Source organism: Condylura cristata, unplaced genomic scaffold (assembly GCF_000260355.1).
Source record: "Condylura cristata isolate star-nosed mole 26May11 unplaced genomic scaffold, ConCri1.0 scaffold00025, whole genome shotgun sequence".
Classification (NCBI taxonomy): domain Eukaryota; kingdom Metazoa; phylum Chordata; class Mammalia; order Eulipotyphla; family Talpidae; genus Condylura; species Condylura cristata.
The window spans coordinates 14,600,095-14,611,243 of record NW_004567126.1 but is presented as its reverse complement, the minus strand read 5'-3'; the positions used below and the strand labels follow the sequence as shown (position 1 = coordinate 14,611,243).

The 11,149-nt window shown below is 45.6% G+C and overlaps 1 long non-coding RNA gene across 1 annotated transcript; it reads right to left on the bottom strand.

Moving 5' to 3' along the window:
• Window positions 1-2,535: 2,535 nt before the first annotated feature.
• On the bottom strand, window positions 2,536-4,637 carry LOC105854062. The gene is made up of 3 exons (XR_001145783.1): window positions 4,594-4,637; window positions 3,543-3,690; window positions 2,536-2,603 (listed from the first exon to the last, which is right to left on the bottom strand). It is a non-coding gene; the product is annotated as an uncharacterized LOC105854062 (long non-coding RNA).
• Between the last annotated feature and the right edge of the window lie 6,512 nt (window positions 4,638-11,149).

Below are 11,149 nucleotides of genomic sequence, written 5' to 3'. Positions count from 1 at the left end.
GCAGGCGGGAATCGAACTCATGCGGAAGTGGCTTCAGATTCTCAGTGCTGTGCTTTAACCCGCTGCGCCACCAGGGAGGGCCAGGTAGAAGAGTTTTAAAGGTTGAAGAGAAATTCCCCAAGTTGGGGGCTTAGGAGACTTGTTTAGTGGGGCATTCTAATCAGAGTAACGAGCAGGCAGTGACATGAAATAGAGTGATGTGTTTGATCCTAGCACACAGTTGTGGCCACTCTTGGCTCCAAATCATCATCTGATCTCATATCCTGAGAAGCTTCAGCTGGACTGTTTGAGCCATGGGACCCATTCTCAAATGTTTAATTTTTATTTTAATCAAGAATGCATAGTTTGGAAATCAATAGTTGCTTTGCCTCACTTCTCCACATACCAATCTCATTTGTAAATATTGCCATGTTTTAAAATTGCTTATACTAGCATTTTTTAATTTCCCAATTTCAGAAATTATATTGTGGGTCTGCTAATGCTAGATAGCTTATCCAGCCTCCACTTTATTACCTAAAGTTCTGTATTCCTAAAGCAAGGTCAGAACTGCATGTCATAGGAGCCCAACCATACGAGGTAACTTTCATATCAATTAAGAGCATAAAGCTAGATCACCCTGGGAAGGTTATACACCATGAGGTATGACCAGGAAAGTTTGGGGGCCATTGACTGATGTATAAGGAAGGACCCCAGAAGCTGATCAGTGGAAAGCCTTATTGATAAGATTGAAATCCTGACTGGGAAGTCAGGGCTTGATCTACATACCAAGCTATCAGCAAATGGGAAATCTAGTTTCACCCTTCCCCTGTTTCTTCTACTTCTCCCTCTCTTTTTCTACTTCCTCATATGACTAATGCTATATGACTGGTTTATCAATAAAAAGGCGCCAGGATCTTGCGTTTCAGCACCATCCTGCATTATGTAGCTGGCTCCATGACTCCCATTTCTTTATCAGTGTGGGGGTTGCTCAATGCAATATTACAATATATTGACTTTCTACTGTGGTAGCTGAGAACTTAGTTCTCACCCAACTCTATCCCTGCACTTTCTCTCTTTCCATTTCCAACATAAAATTCTCTTTTTGTTAAATGGCTAATTTAACAATTTATAAACGTATGCACTAATGCTTATACTTAATGCTTTACTACCAAGCCAATAGTACACTCTGATCATATGTCCCCTTTTGTACAATCCTTTGTTCTTCCTGGAGATAACAATTGCCTCCATGTTTATTGATCTAGTGTCCATGTTTGCTTATAATTAATTTTTTCAAATGGTTCAACAACTCATAATATCTGTCAATATTATGTTTCATGTAGCCAAACTTATCTGTTCCATCTTTTCCCCCTACAATTAGCTCTCCAAGAAATTTCTGTTTTGCTCTAGTTTGGATTGGTTGGTCTGGAAATTGGAATACTATATGGTTGTCATCCTGAGGTTTTACTTTAGTATTATTTTGAATATTTTCTTTACTGCTTTCCTGTAGTTGGTCTTTTGTCTCCCGAATTCCCTGTTTTCTTTCTTAGACTATCATTCAACTTTTTCAAATCCTGTCCTTCAATAACTTCCCAAGAACGAGTGCTTTTGAGGTAAGTTTCTCATCACTAATGATTGAAATTATCTCTAGAATACATTTCCATGTAATTAATAATTTGTTTGGACATAGAATTCTAGATTAAAAAATATTTTCCTTCAGAATTTAGAAGGCAGTTATCTGCAATCTTTTAACATTTGATGTTGCTTTTGAAGAAGTTTGATGTCTTTTTTTGTTGTTTTTAATTTTAAAGATTTATTTATTTATGCATACAGAAGTAGGGTACAGGCCAGAGATGCAAGGGCTGTGAGAAGATTCACCAGAGACAGAGTGGGGAGCAGAACAGATTAATGAAGTCCACTGGTGAGGGGAGCCAAGTGGGCAAGACAGGAAAGATCTGTTACATCATGTTGGTCACCTCTCTGGTGGAAGATCAAAATTGTGCTGAAGTGGCTGCAGGCACCTATCCAGTGCTGTGCTTTCACCTGTTGTACCACCAGGGATGGCCCAGTTTAATATTTTAATTCTTGGTTTTGTTTCCTGTTCTTTTCTCATTAGAAGATTTAAGATACTGACCCCTTATGGTGTCAAGCATCATAACAATGATGGTGTTGGGTATTTGTGGTAGGTCTTCTTTTTATTGTTTGCTTTGAGCTAATCAAGAGACTAATGTCCTTTATTTTTCTTCTGTTATTCATCTTTTTCCCTTTTGCCTTACCCTTTGGGGATAGCTCAACTTATGAGCTTTGAGGAAAATTTTTTTTCCCACAAAAATGATCTTTATTTTTTTTTTTTAAGATTTACTTATTTGTGCATACAGAACTGGGGAACAGGTCAGAGACTCTACGAAGTACACTGCTGAGGGGAGCAGCGGGCGGGTCAGGAGAGGTCTGTCACGCCATGTGGTCACCTCTGGGGCAGGAGGGAGTCGAACTCATGCAGAAGTGGTTTCAGCTTCTTAGTGCAGTGCTTTAACCTGTTGCACCACCAGGGAGGGCCACAAAAATGATCTTTTATTAGTGAGGAGATGGTGATCCAAAGAGGTCAAGGATGTAAAATGAGGTACAACCTGAAAAATATAACGAGGCAGCAGAGTTCTATCTTAGTCACATCTGTGGTCATGCAAAGAGAGCATGCAAATAACCAAGGCACTGGACAGTCATTTTCTTTTCTTTATTTTACAATTTTTTTAGGAAAATTTAAAATTAATTTTTAATTTCAAAGAGATCTTCTCATTTAATATTTTCCATTTTCAATATAATCTCTTCTTGTTTTATGCAGTTAACATTCCCTCTTACTATTTTAAATTAGTATTATTGCTTTTTGAACTCTATAACCTGCAATGTCTTATTTTTCCCTTTTTTATTTTCTTTCTCTCTTTTTCTTTTTTTCCATTTGTGCTTTCTTCAAATATCTGGCCGTTTATTCTTATTTAAGAAAGAGGCACTATAAGTTGATGTGGGATTCTTTGGTAGTAAGTGACAGAGTTTATTGATTAATGGGTCCCCCCTAAGATGATCAGGTAGAAAATGAATCTTTTTGAGGGAACTTTGGATGTCAGTAACTAGAGTGCTCTCAGGGCCTATCAGAATCTTCTAACCTGCTAGGGCTGGTGGTGCAGACAATTTCTCTAAGGGCTAAGACAGGTCTAAAGATCACACTGTTACAGCCTTCAGTCCTCTCCTTAATTCCCTTCATCTTCCATTACAGTTGGTATTCTCAAGTCCAATATTATTCTTATTCAGTATCTCAAAGGATAAGAACCTCTTGTTTCCTAGACAGAGGGAGTCTGGTCGATTGGTTCTGTGGGAAGGCTGGGGACTTTATTCATCCCCCTGTCCCCCGCCAAAGTGATTCTCTCAGGGCTTCTCACATGGAACAACCAGCACCATGAGTTTGGGTTTGTGATTTCAAATCTCTTTTGCATCTGTTTCTACTCTTCCCTCCTCCTGTGTTAAAAAGTGACTGTGAAACTCTCACATTGACTGTTTTTTCTTTCCATTCTTACCGTTGGTTAACACCTTTGTAGTTTCTAAGGTCAGTCTGGTGAGCCATAGGCTTCTTTGGGGTGGAGGCCATTAAGTTAGAGAAGAAAGTGGGGGCAACTGGATGTCATTTGGGGTCTCACAGCCCTTCATATTCCCTTTTAGGTGTCTCTAAAAGAGAATATGTTCATGTTACTCCTTCAGTATAGGTATTCCTCAAATATTTGCCCTAGAAGGATCTTTGGGGTAGGCCCAAAATCTGCTCCATGGCCCCCTTCCTCTGATCTCATATCTTGGTTTTAGTTTGTAGACTAGAGAAAGAGGCAGAGAAGACAGAGCTGGCTTTCACCAACTGTTCAAATAACTTCCCCACCCCTCCTTGAGTCCTTTCTCAATGCCTTTCTGACCTTACAATGATTTTCCCTGTCCCCAAGCAAGAAGGGCTCCAAGTTTGGCCAATGATACCAGCCTCATGGAAGGTCAGTGATAAAGAAAACACCTTTTTTTCCTGGTCCACTTCTACCACTCATCCTAAAATGAGTCAGGGACCACTCTCCATGTTGGAGTTTCACTTGTGAGCACAGTCAGATGGATCCTATCTGGATTGTATAGTCTGGGAAAGATGACAGCAAAATAAAAACACCAAACTCCAGGATAGAGGGCCTGTCGTACCATTACCATCCGTCTGGTTCTTAACCAACTGCTGAGCTCCCATTTCTTGATCCCAGAATGAGAGTTGGGGCGGTGGGGGTGGGGGATGGGGGGGGCATGGTGTCACTACACACCAAACAATTTTATGCCTCCATGTCACTTTGCATATGTTATTTTACTCTCATCTTTTGTCATTTCTGGCAAAATCCATTTGTCTTTAAAACTGTTCTGTAATCACTTCCTCTGCAAAGTCTTTGCTGACCCACCAGCCACCCACGCAGTGTGACTCACACACTCAGCCTCCTCTCTCTCCTCCCACAATCGCAGCAAGGCAGATGCTGGAGACACAGGATGAGGGAGACCTTGAGCAGGGTGTGGGGGACACCGGGGCTTGGCCTGAGTCCCAGTCTCCCATGTACTCACTTTGGCCCTGGGCAAGTCGCACAAACTCTGTGGGTCTCAGACTTCTCACCTATAAAGCAAGGACAATAAAGTCTATTATGAACTGTGATGGTGGAAGTGAATTGAGTCCCTAAAGGTAGCTTAGTGGGCCTCAAGTATTCATTCACTCTCTTTTCCTCTTTTAAGGAGCTTCTAGTCTAGTGAGAGAATGACAAGTAAATCGGTAGTGCAGCACTTTTTTCTTTCTTTCTTTTTTTTTTAAAGATTTATTTATTTATGCATGCAGAATTGGGGCACAAGCCAGAGGTGAGGGGCCGTGAGAGGATTCACCAGAGACAGGGAGGGAAGCAGAACAGGCCAGGCAGATTGACTAAGTACACTGCTGAGGGGAGCAGTGGGTGGGTCAGGAGAGGTCTGTCATGCCATGTGGGTCACCTCCGGGCCAGGGGATGGAACTTGCACAGAAGTGGCTGTGGCTAGCTTGCAGTGCTGTGTCCTAACCTGTTGTACCATCAGGGAGGGCCCAGTGCAGCACTTTTTTCATAGGCGCTGTGACCAAGGGTATTGAATTACATGCTATGGATGTAGGGGTACACCCCTTGCCCCCTACCTGTCTCTCCTACTAGCCTATGAACTCCTTGAGAGCAGGGCCCAATGGGTCTGTGCTTTTTTGCACTGTGCCCCCTCTACCTCCTGGGTGGTGGGAAAGCGGGGGCACCAGAGGTGAGGAACGGTGAGTGTCCTCCTGTGGGCCCTGTCTCTCAGCCCCCTCTCAGCATCCAGGCCAGCAGCCCCACCTAGCCTCCTCCAATGAGTCCTGGCTCCCAAGAACCAAACATTTTCTCTCCCTGGCCCTGAGTTGAAACGACTTAGCCCATAGACAGTTTTATGGTCCCTTGCCTTCCATTCCTCTTGTCGAGTCATCGAGCTGGTAAGAGCCCAGCCCAGGCTCTGATTTATACAGCTCTCCCAGGCCCCTGTTGGATTCAGAGCCTGGAACAATAAGACAGGGCTATCCATCACCCCTCTGCTCAGATCTCCCTGGACTCATTGGGAAGGAAGGAGGGGTGGGTGGCAGAGGAGACAGCCTCAGGGGTCCTGCCCAAAGAGCATTTGTCACATTGATCGAATGCACAGGGCAGAGTGGAGTGGGGGGAGTGGAGGCTTTTTATCTCACCCCAAGCCTGCCTGGTGACAGCAGAAATAGAGTAGAGAGGCGACTGGATGAGTGCAGTCATGGGGGAGGGCCTCGGAGGGATCGCTCAGAAGGCTGAGTGTGACTAGGGATGCCACCCTCGCACCCACAATGCAGCTTCCACCTGTCTTATCACCTCCGATCACCACCGGCTTCTCCATCCTGCCTGTGCACCATGGTCCCACAGCGCCTAGCGGTGTTCCTGGCACGTAGTAGGCAGGCAGCAAAGACATATACATACTGATTGACTTAGCCTCCCTTTCTTCCTGACTCCCTTCCTGATCTCATGGTCAAGGACGAATCAGACCATTCCTCACATCCTGCCTCTGTGCTTGTGGGTGCGCTGGGGTTTGTCCCACCTGCTAGTCTATGGCGAGTTGTGCACGCATGTGTGCTGCACACGTGGCCACTGGAGTCCACACATGAATAGGGGTTCTTAAATTCTAGAGTGGGTGACCCAAGGGGAACCAGGACTTGGGCTTCTGAAGCATTTAATTATCTAAGCCTGGGGCTGAAAGATGTCTCACTCTGTCTGGAAGGAAGGAAATGGGTAGGCTAAACTCCAAATGGTTTTCTGTGCTTTCTGACCCCTGATCACCAAAAACAGAAAAGGGAGTGCTGTAGGATCATTTTCTGTAAAAGACTTGAAATCGTTATTGCTTCCAGGAACCCCAGCTTTGGTCTTGGGGAGCATATTCTAGGAAACAAATTGTGTTATGAGTTGCAGAGGTTTAAGGATCATGACCATCTCTGTGAGGACCCACGTGGGGGAGGTCTACAATGCATTGTGTCTGCCACTTTTGGCCAAGTGCAAAGACCCCGGGGGCGGCATTTTGTTGTCAGGAAATTACAGGCTTTGTTCCAAGGCAGGAAAAAATATTGGTACTCAAATCTTGGAGCTGCAGAAAAAAGAATTCAAAAGGTTTGGTGTGTCTTTGTTGTGTGTCTTTGGTGTGGCTTTGTTGTCTTTTGTTTTAGTGCTGCCGAAGCCAATAACATGTAATGGTCTGAGCATGGCTGCCTCCCAGCGCCTGGGAAGTTGGCTGACCTGAGGAGAAGCCAAGGGTGGCTAATGACTCATTAAGAGTCTTTATCAAATTAGGATTATAATCCATCTCAACATGCAGAGGAAAATGCTTCAAATTATCTGCTTTCTTAATTGCAAGTCAAAGATTTGGCAGGAAATTGCCATGAGAGAGAGTGTCTGGAAATTGACGGATTGTGCTGATGTGTGTCTAAGCTCCTGTAACTGTAATCGCTGGAGATTTCATCCCCACATACCCACGCATGTGCTTACACGGATATGGAACTCGCAAGCATCCCTGCTAGCCACACTGATTCAGGATACAAAACAGGCGCACACACACACACACACGTGCATGTCCCAACATACACACACACGTCTGCTCAGTAGATCAGATCACCACCATTTGTCAGATGATTCAGAGACGGAGGTTGCTACCTAATGCTGAGAGATTGGGAAAGACAGAGTAAGTCGCAAAATGCACAGCTCCTCTTTGCCTTTAAGAAGTTCACCATTGGTTGGGGGAAGTAATACATGCTTGTTTGGAATTTAACAACATGTACTAAGCAGCCTTTGAGTAGTGTGGACACTGAGCACACCCATTTGGAAGGATACAAGGTGTGGATGTCCCGAGTTAAGCAGAGTTTCCAGAGCGGCAGAGTCTGGGGTGTGGGCGATCCCACTTCGCATGGTGAGGGCAGCCAGTAGAGTGAAGGCAAAAAGCAGGTCACCAGGACCTGTGGACAAGCAGGGACACCATGGGTGCGCTCCATGTGGCAGGAAAGGTGGGCTGCACGACACATCCTGATTTGGTTAGAGAATCCAAGCTGACTCTTACTTGCCCTGTTGAATCAGGAGAGATTTGAAACTCACCCCATGCTGTCCCTCTTACTTGGCCTCAGTTTCTCTGCCTGGAGAACAGGAGTGGGCTCTGATGACAGAGTTAGATTTCTTCATGTCTCTCTGAGGCCCTGAAACCTGTAAGATCTCTGGGGTTTAGGAATTGTGGTTTATGCACCTGTGGTGGCCAGGGTCTACCATGTGGCTTGACAGCTAGATATGGAGTGGGAGCCAACAGCTGGTACGTTTCGGCTTATGCCTACTGAAGAAGTGAGTGAACGAGGGAGTGAATGGTGTGACTGATGGCGAAGCAGAGCCAAAGAGTTCAAGGAAGGGTGACCAAAAGGGGCAAAATCCTCGAGCAACATGGTCTGACAACAGCTTCTGCAGGGGGATGCAGCCTCACCCCTTCCAGGGCAGCTACCTGGGTCTCCTAAGCCCTGCAGTGTGATGACTCTAGACCCAGCCACCAGATGGAAGGTGGGAGCCCAGCCTGCAATACTCAGCTCCTGAGGGCTTAGGGGTTGGATGCAGCAAGGAAGACAGCTGATGCTGTTACAGGGAGGAGATAGTCCACCAGACAAGAAGGATGCAGGTGGTGATGATGAGGGTGGTGAGAATAGGGAGAAACCAAGGGGGAGGAGAGTGACAGCAGAGGTGATGACAATGATGGTGACAGCAGGTGAAGGAGATATGGGGGAGGAGGGCTTCCAGGTGATGCTCAGTCACGGGCACAGGAGGTCTTTGGAGGAAAGCAGATGTGCTGGAACTCCATGTAACCCTGAGCAACCTCTGCGGCCTGAGGGACAATGAATGCCCTCACCCCTCATCACTTTTTCTTTTTTCTTTTCTTTTTTTTTTTTTAAAGATGTATTTGTTTATGCGTACAGAGCTGGGGTACAGGCCAGAGGCTCAGGGGCGGCGAGAGGTTTCACCAGAGACACAGAGGGGAGCAGAACAGGCAGATCTACGAAGTACACTGCTGAGGGGAGCAGCGGGCGGGTCAGGAGAGGTCTGCCACACCATGTGAGTCACCTCCGGGGCAGGTGGGGATCGAACTCATGCGGAAGCGGCTTTGATTCTCAGTGCTGTGCTTTAACCCGCTGCGCCACCAGGGAGGGCCCACTTTTTCTTTTTTTAAAGATTTATTTATTTATGCATACAGAACAGGGGTACAGGACAGAGGTGCAAAGGTGGTGAGAAGAGTCACCAGAGACAGAGTGGGGAGCAGAACAGGCAGATTGACGAAGTACACAGCTGAGGGGAGCAGCAGGCAGATCAGGAGAGGTCTGCTGTGCCATGTGGGTCACACTCCGGGGCTGGGGATCAAACTCACACTTGAAATGGCTGCAGCCTGCTTGCAGTGTTGTGCCTTAACCCGCTGAGCCAGCAGGGAGGGCTTACCACCCTTTAGTGGTGTTGGTGGGAAACAGAATAAAGAGCTGCTGGATCTGAGTGGCACAGGATAAATGAAAAAGGCTTCAGCATCCAAGCTCAGCTGATACCAGGGCAAAAACAAAGCCCAGAAGAGAGCCTGCAGCAAGAATAGACTGCACATTATACAGTAATTTAAAATTTTCTGGTAGCCATCTTAAAAAGGTGAAAGAAACAGCTGAAAATATTTTAAATAACCTAGTTGTGTTAAATGGATCTAAATATTATCATGTTTATACCTACTACATATGAAGCAATTTGCAATGAAGTGTTTTTACGTTCTTTGCTATACTATCTTCTAAATCTAGTAAGGATGTTATCCTTACAGCACATCATGACTTAGATGGGCTCTTTAGTTTCATCAGCCAGAGGTGACTACATCGAGCCCCACAGATTCAATGCCTCCCTTCCTCAAATTGTTGTGGCCCAACGTGTGTGGCATTTCTCACAAGTTGCTCCTTCTTCAAATCATCCTAGCATTTCATAGTCTAAACAGGCTCTTGCAACATTCCTCTTCCTTAGTTCCTTGAAACTGGGAAAGAACTGGCTAGAACCTGGGAAAAACAAAAGAATCACTCAAAATTGCTCTCTTTCTTTTCTTGTTACCCAGAGAGCCTCGCTGGTGCTGAGGCCAGGCAGCTCCCTCGAGCGCCTACCTGTTTGCGTGTGTTACCTGTGTGTGTGTGCATTCGCGTGTGCAGGTGCATGTGTGAGTGTAAGCACATCGGAGGGGTTGGGAGAAATGAGGCATAGGAAGGAGATATTTCCCGAAGATACTTCCCACATATACATTGTACCATAAGAAAGGTGGCTTCGGGGATTAAATTGCTCCTATATTAAAGAAGCTGGTTAGAGACGTGACCCAATTAATTGCCGATCGTGTGCTCAGAGGACAGGTTGCTACCCCATGCTTCAGCATGTGGGAGTGGAGTGGGGAGTAGAGAGGCTTTCTCAGAGGCAAAAAATGAATCAGAGATGGGGCAAGGGGCCTACAGTACTGCCTTTCATCTGAGAGGGGCATCCTGATATCCCAGCTTTCCGAGGTTTTACAGTGTGCGAGTTCAGCACTATGTAGGCTCTCCCCGTTTCTCCTCTAAGGGGTGAACACTTTTGCATTTAATTAGAAGTGGAATCTCCCTACCCGGCTATAACTTTCCCCTCCTCTCCCTACCACAGTCCCAGGGTATGGGACCTTGTTCCAGGGTCAGAAGACCTTAGGCTCTCTCTATAGAGAGCCAGCACCCCTTTCCTCCAGCCCCCTCCTCTCTCTACCTGTGCCCACAGCATCCCCACCAGTAAACAGCATCTCCCTCCTTCAGGCCAATTGAAGAAGTGCTACAATAAAGGAGCAGACGCAGTACTGTGGAGCCCTGGGCAGAGGCTGTTAAATCTAAATGGCTCCATTTATCTGAGAGTCTTCCTGTGCCAGGGACCGTGCCGAGCTCTTTACCGTCATTATTTCATCCTGTCCCCACGGGCTCATGAGTGGGAGACCATTATCATCCCCATTGACAAGGACAGAACAGACATAGAGAGTGTCAATAACAAGTGCCAAATGTGTGATGGTATTCTGATGGGGTGAAGTTCTGAGCTGGGGCCATGTGACCCCAAAGCTAGTGATCTTGGCTGGGGCATCCAAGAAAGTTTTGAAAGAGAGGTGGCATTTTAGCTAAATATTTAAGAGCAACTAAAGTTCTGGGAAGCAAAGAAAGGAGGAATGAAGAGTCAAGGCTTAAAGGAATGGGGTGAGTAAGTGCCTGAATGTTCTGGTGTCCTTGAGGGTTGGTAACGAACAGTGGAACTACCTGAACTTCTCTGTTCTAGACATTTTGTTATTATTATTAATATTATTATTATTATTAAGCTTAAAACATTTTAGCACTTTTTTTGGTTCACAGCAAATTTGAGTAGCAAGTATGAAGATTTCCTATATATCTCAGCTCCCCCAAAACACCCTATTATCACTGGATGGTTTTGCTCATAGCAGGAGTATAATGGACTAGGTGAGAAAATAATAAGAATAATGAACAGTCATATACCAGAGACATTTTGTGGGGGTGGAGTGGGGAATGGGATCAAAACGG